This window comes from Polyodon spathula, chromosome 24 (genome assembly GCF_017654505.1).
Source record: "Polyodon spathula isolate WHYD16114869_AA chromosome 24, ASM1765450v1, whole genome shotgun sequence".
In the NCBI taxonomy this organism is placed as follows: Eukaryota; Metazoa; Chordata; class Actinopteri; order Acipenseriformes; family Polyodontidae; genus Polyodon; species Polyodon spathula.
Window position 1 is genome coordinate 18,157,298 of NC_054557.1, and position 7,271 is coordinate 18,164,568.

Consider the following 7,271-nt stretch of genomic DNA (forward strand, 5'->3'; position numbering starts at 1 on the left):
TACAATGCTTCCCTACACAATCCGTCACTCAGCCGCACACTCGATTGGGGGTCCCTGAGCTGCCTCCCGGAAACCTTGCAGATAAACACTACAGGAACTCACAGAACACGATGCAGGAGCTCTAGAGCTACTCTACAGCTGCTCCACAGATCAGGGAGGGAGGGGGGGGGGGGGGGGGGGGGGTCTCTCACTTCTTAACATGATCACTGGAGATAACAGCAACGCAAATCAGACACTTTACAGAGACACTGGACTAGAGCTACTCTACAGCTACTCCACAGATCATCATCCGAGACACTAGAGCTACTCTACAGCTACTCCACAGATCATCATCTGAGACATTAGAAAAACCCATTCTCTCACTTCTTAACATGATCACTGGACCTCCCTTTAAAACCCATTCTCTCACTTCTTAACATGATCACTGGACCTCCCTTTAAAACCCATTCTCTCACTTCTTAACAGGATCACTGGACCTCCCTTTAAAACCCATTCTCTCAGCTCTTATTAACAGGATCACTGGACCTCCCTTTAAAACCCATTCTCTCAGCTCTTATTAACAGGATCACTGGACCTCCCTTTAAAACCCATTCTCTCAGCTCTTATTAACAGGATCACTGGACCTCCCTTTAAAACCCATTCTCTCAGCTCTTATTAACAGGATCACTGGACCCTCCCTTTAAAACCCATTCTCTCAGCTCTTATTAACAGGATCACTGGACCTCCCTTTAAAACCCATTCTCTCAGCTCTTATTAACAAGATCACTGGACCTCCCTTTCAAACCCATTCTCTCAGCTCTTATTAACAGGATCACTGGACCTCCCTTTCAAACCCATTCTCTCAGCTCTTATTAACAAGATCACTGGACCTCCCTTTCAAACCCATTCTCTCAGCTCTTATTAACAGGATCACTGGACCTCCCTTTCAAACCCATTCTCTCAGCTCTTATTAACAGGATCACTGGACCTCCCTTTAAAACCCATTCTCTCAGCTCTTATTAACAGGATCACTGGACCTCCCTTTCAAACCCATTCTCTCAGCTCTTATTAACAGGGTCATTGACCCCTCCCTTTGAAGGAGTGCTGACCATCTTTCAATCCCATTCTGTTGGTTTTCTTGTCAAAGTGCCCCAGTTTTGCCGGCAGGGACTTCCTGTGCCAATCGACACTCTCCCAGCATGCCTCACTGTCCCTGAGACCCTTTACCTGTGAGGTCATAGAGGTCACAGGTGAGGTCCTCAGGAACTGGGCGCCATGCCAACGCACTGCCCCCCCCCGTTCACCAGAGGAGCATTGTGCAGGTTTGAAGAGGTTTGAAGAGGGGGTTCCTCTTTTTTGACTGAGTTCGGGAGAGCGTGTGGTGAGCATGCCAGCTGTAGATCACATGAATCCATCATGAGGGAACAACAAGTATAGTGTGACTCTCCTGGAGTCCCTCAGACTCCTTTCTGGGGTCCTGGTTTGCTGGGGGGGGGGGGGGGGGGTCTGACTCAGCGTTCCAGATCACCATGGTAACGTCGGGAGCAGGCCCGATTGGTTGCCTTTCTGTTCTGTCCGAACGTTCTGATGGCAAGACAACTGAGGGTCATGACCCAGCAGAGTTCTCATCTCTGTGGAAACTTAAGTTCATGCTGTACTGTTTGAACCTTCATGTCACATCCACACGTTTCAACTGGGAGAGTCTCACAAGCCAAGCCTCTCCAGTCCTCTCCATCCCTCTCTCCATCTCCACCTCTCCCCCTCTCTCCATCTTCCCCTCTCACTCTCTCTCCCTCTCTCTCACAGACAGCCTCTTGCGCATTATTGATTCCCCTGTCTGCACACAGACAGATTAATGCATCTGCACCTCAGCATCCCAATATATTCAGCCTTGCTTCGGGACTGCCTGTCTGGTTTCCACGGCAACGCACTCGGAGGTTGAGGGGAGGGGGGGTGATTAGTACGCACTCTTCCTCCCTCCCTCTTCATTTGCTTCCTCTTCTTTCTCTCTCCTCACTTATTTTTCTGCCTCTTCCCCTCCTTTCACACCTCTCCTCTCTCAACTTCTCTCCTTTTTCCTTGCCATCTCTCCACCCTTTCCTCTCTCCCTCCTCCCTGTCTCTCTTTCACTCTCTCCACTGCAGTGAAGCTGCCGCATTAAGACCAGCCCAGTAAGAGAGGCACTCATTTTTTCATACATGGAATCTGCAGAACGGTTTCTTGGATTCGTCATTCTGGCTCAAATCTGAGCTCTTAGTGGAAAACCCTTATAATAGAAAGCATGTGCCCTGCAGTAAAAGCACAGCAAAGTGTAATAAAGCACCGTGCAGAGAAGAGTGATCTCACACACAGGTCTGTCTGTCAGTGTGGACTGCATGAGAAGCACCGATCCTGGTGTGACGTGTCATCCTGGGTACTGACCCCCCCCCCCCCCCCCCCCCCCCACTGCACAGAACACACTGAACCCTCGGGGGGGATTGGGCTGGGAGTTCCTAGAAGGTTCTGCGCTCTTGGGTTTCTGTGCGTGTCCCGGGAATGTTGCTATAATATTATTCTATAATACCAGGGTGGATCTGGTATTTACAGCTGGGGCAGGTTTGCACACACCCATGTGACTCCTATGGGACAGCCTGGGACCGTTCAGCCTTTTCAACACCCACCCACCCCCCAGTGCCATACATGCAGGCCCGCCAGGGCAGCCACCTCAGAGCTACAGCGACGGAGGACAACGCAGCTCTGGGCAGCTTACAGGCAAGCCCGCAGGTGCCTGACCAGACCACAGGGGGGCACTGATGCGAGGTGAGCCGAGGACACCCTGGCAGACCTAAGCAGATTTATTAAAAAAAATATATATATATTTAAAAAGGGATTTGGGTTCCGTGACATTCAGGTCAGAGTCACTCGCCATGACTGCAGACACAGTAAAAAGCTACACAGTCAGAACAATGTGAAAATGTCATTGGAAACTGTGTGTCTTGGACGGCCGTGCAGTAGAGCGGTACACTGAGACTCCCCAGCTCTGACTCTTGCTCCTCTCCTCTCCACTAGGTGGCAGTGTTGCTGGGGGGGGGGGGTCGGAGTTTCCCAGGATGTGACGATTGAAACAGACACTGCAGATTCTTAACAGGATCGGATTCTGAAGCCCAGTTCTTTTGCACAGCGGTTAAGGCACTCTCTGGCGGTGCGCGGAGGTCGCTGGTTCCAGCCCCACATCCTGCTCCTCCTTCGCCCCCTGTTGCATCTCGTTAAGTTGCCTGTGTCGAGGTTGCAGCCTGGCACGGAGCTCCTCTCTCTAACTCTGCTCTCTGTTGAAGGCTATCACAAGTCTATAACTGTGCCACCTGCAAGTACAATGGCTGTGGATTCCCTCTGGACTGCCCCAGTGAGTTCCCCTGTTCTCTTCTTGTTAAACTCCTGGTAAAACCAGGAATGGATGGCTCTGCTGTGCAATGGGAGTCTGATTTGAATCCCGGTGTGGTGTTATCCCCTGGCCCCTGTCTCCGCAGTGATATCTAAGAATCAGATTGTGGAGGCCGAGTTGCAGGAGCTCTTTGACTCGTCTCTTCACTCTGACTGGGAGGGAGCCGAGCCTGAGGCTAAGGGTGAGGCCACCTCCCTGTCCCGCCTCACCAGCGCCGTCGACTTCCTGCTCACCCCCGGCAACCTGAGCCAGGAAGTTCTCATCTACATCACTGCGTGTCCGTCCTGCTGCTGCTGCTGCTCATGTGCACAGGGTACTGAGACACTCCCACCCCCCTAGCGATCTCCACTCCCCATCTCAACCCTCTCACTCACCATCTCCGCTCTTCTCTCCCTCTCCCATCCCCCTCCCCATCTCCTCACCCCTCTCCCTCTCCTTCCCCATCTCCACTCCCCATCTCCTCACCCCTCTCCCTCCCCATCTCCACTCCCCATCTCCTCACCCCTCTCCCTCCCCATCCCACTCCCCATCTCCTCACCCCTCTCCCTCCCCATCTCCACTCCCCATCTCCCTCACCCCTCTCCCTCCCCATCTCCACTCCCCATCTCCTCACCCCTCTCTCTCTCCTTCCCCATCTCCACTCCCCATCTCCTCACCCCTCTCCCTCCCCATCTCCACTCCCCCCCATCTCCTCACCCCTCTCCCTCCCCATCTCCACTCCCCTCTCCCTCACCCCTCTCCCTACCCATCTCCACTCTCCATCTCCTCAACCCTCACCCCTCCCCATCTCCTCACCCCTCTCCCTCCCCATCTCCACTCCCCTCTCCCTCACCCCTCTCCCTACCCATCTCCACTCTCCATCTCCTCAACCCTCACCCCTCCCCATCTCCTCACCCCTCTCCCTCCCCATCTCCACTCCCCTCTCCCTCACCCCTCTCCCTACCCATCTCCACTCTCCATCTCCTCAACCCTCACCCCTCCCCATCTCCTCACCCCTCTCCCTCTCCCTCCCCATCTACTCTCCCTCATCCTCTCCTCCGCCTCTTGTATCCCATTATCACAAGGCTTTTAAAAATGCATTTGTGTTTCACTATCTGTACCACACCTATGCATAATTGAAAAATGAACCTGACCCCTGACTCCTGGTCCTTCTCTTACAGGATTGGATACTGGTGGGCCACCAAGACCTGAATCAGCCCCGGAGAGTTCAGAGTGATCAGTCCCCTCCGATTAATACAAAACTGTGCACAGTTTCAAAGGACTGTCAGCCATGCCTGCTATTTACAATACAATACAATGCAGCACAATGCAATGCAATACAATGAAACTCCTCTCTGCCTGTTTGTACACCTTCATGTGCACTGAACTTCATCTAGAGCGAGTTTTACACAGGCTTCTAAAATTCTGCAGTCCTGTGGGCCGACAGTAGCTGGCGCACAGGTCTAAAGCTAAGAGAACTGTGGCTTGAACCCTGGTTCCAGGAGAGCGCCGGCTTGTCCAATCTAGCCATTATATCCACTGAATTTGCATTGGCCAACTCTCCGAACTGTGACCATGTCATCAATGACTCTGCATCACTGAAGGCAAGAACAGTACCTGTGCAGGCTCTGGGTTTCATTTGCATTGGTGCATTGCATTGAACGTTTACAAAGATTTTACAATTTCTCTGCCTCCCTTGTGTGAAGAAGTGATCTCCTTCCTGTCTCCACTTGATTTGCACACTGTGAGTCCTCTGGTCCCGGTTTCTGTGCTGCGCTTATTAAAGACACATTGAGAGATAACAAGCATTCCACTTAATGTTTTGAAGCTGGCTATAGACAATTATAGGTCATTTCCAGCACTGTGCGCAGTGGCATAAAACGAAACTGCGACAGCAGCAGTATTCCGCTAGAGGGCAGCAGCGTGTTCAGCCGTTTTCATTCGCAGTGCGGTCGCTGCCTGCCTGCAGCAAACTGTAACAGTGCCAATGCAGCCTGAAAGCATTGCAAAACAGTCCGTCCTAATCCGGGCTGATCTCTAATTACAAAGCTAAACACACAGGTTACAATCTGCACAAATCGATTTGGCAACGAAATATACTTGGCAGCACCGTCGTGGGTAATTAACCAAAGTGGTTTTTTTTAAAATATATATTAAATTCAGTGAATTGTTTTTGCCTTTCACGCAAGACGGAAAGACGATTAAAACGAAAATACAGATTTGTCATTCTGTTCTGTAGTAATATGTGTGCTTTCTTATTTCTTATTATTATTACTGGCAAAATAAATCCAACAACGTAACGAGTAATCAGCGATTACTTCTATAGGAAAGTAATCGGTAATATTTGACGTTAAGCAGAAGCATATCATTTACATTTTTTTTTCATATCAGCTTCCCTAAATATACATTTCTATTCATAGAATCTTTTATTATTATTATTATTATTATTATTATAGTTTCTGTATCCTCACAGCGTAACGTGGAGCAGTGCTGGGCTAAAAAATCAATCAATCAATCAATAACTGAAACACAAACGTGGTATTGTTTCAGGTGTGTGTTTTATTCTTTGGTGGCAGTGTTTCTGGAGCCAGTGATCTCTGTGCGCCTATGCAAGGGTTCGGGAAGACTGGGGTCCCGCCAGCGTGGAGCGCTTCTTATATAAAGCCTGCAACCGGTTGCTATTTTTAGCCAGACGTTATTCAGAGCTGTGTTGGCTCATCAGAACCGCTCCTACAATCTGGGGGGGGGAGCCTAGATAGCGTCACAGCTATTGGTATGCATAAAAAAAACAAGTCAATAGCAAGAAGTAATCCCAGAACCGCCCTAACCTGACCTGAACCCCTTACCCTGCGGGCCGCACACAGCAGCTTCCCTGATAGAGTGCAGGCTGTGTTACTACTGTCTCCACTGGCGCATCGGGTACGGGTACGGGTGCTTCTGCACTGGCTATTTGTCAAGCCGAGCGAGAACCAAACCCACACCTCACAAGACATCTGAATCCCAGGGTCTCGTCATTACGCTGATCAGTCTCTACACTCCAGAAGGACAGACGGCACACATGGCGGGCAGGGGGTGAGACGAGAGAGAGAAGTACAGGCTGGGGGCGCTGAGGAAGCCCGGGCTGTAGTTTCTCTGTGGGCAAGTAGAAGTGTTCAGGACGATCATGAGTCAGAAGTAAAACAGCTTATGCCCGAATTTCTGACGGTTTGAAACAAATAGACATAAATAAACCGCGGCAGGTACGGCACACTGTCAAACACAAAATTCACCAGATTTCTCATTCTTGACCTTTATTATATTTATATAAACAAGAAAAAAAAACGCGGAAAATAAAACAATTCTAAACGTATTTACAAAAATACAGTCAAACAAAATGCTGTTTAGCTGAACCGTGCATACAACAACGGCTCTCCTTGCGCAGGCACCCATACAAAAAAACAGCAACTATCCTTAAACGAGAGGTCTTTGGCAAATCATGTTTTTAAAACCTTTTTTTTTCTCCCCCTTCAAGGTAGTTATTTGAACTCTTTTAAGTCGACAAATTAAGTAAAAATGGTGGATTATAAAGACATCCCTAAATATATTTACACGAGATACGTGTAATGTTAATTTTTGAACCCTATTGTCGACAGTTAATCACAGCTGTCTTTGGATGCGGTAGAAAAACAACCCAGGCTCTCCTTAGCTGGTACGGCCGGGCGCGGCTCGGTTTCACAGTGGAAAAATAGTCTGTAATATTCTAACCAATTACAAATGTCTTTGTTGTTTTCATTTCCTGACTTGTATGTACAGCTACAGGCTAAACTTTAGCATCTCCTAGAATTGTAGGATTGAGAGGCAATTAAACTAATGATACAAACATCATTTAGATAGATCCTGTAATCAAAGAAAC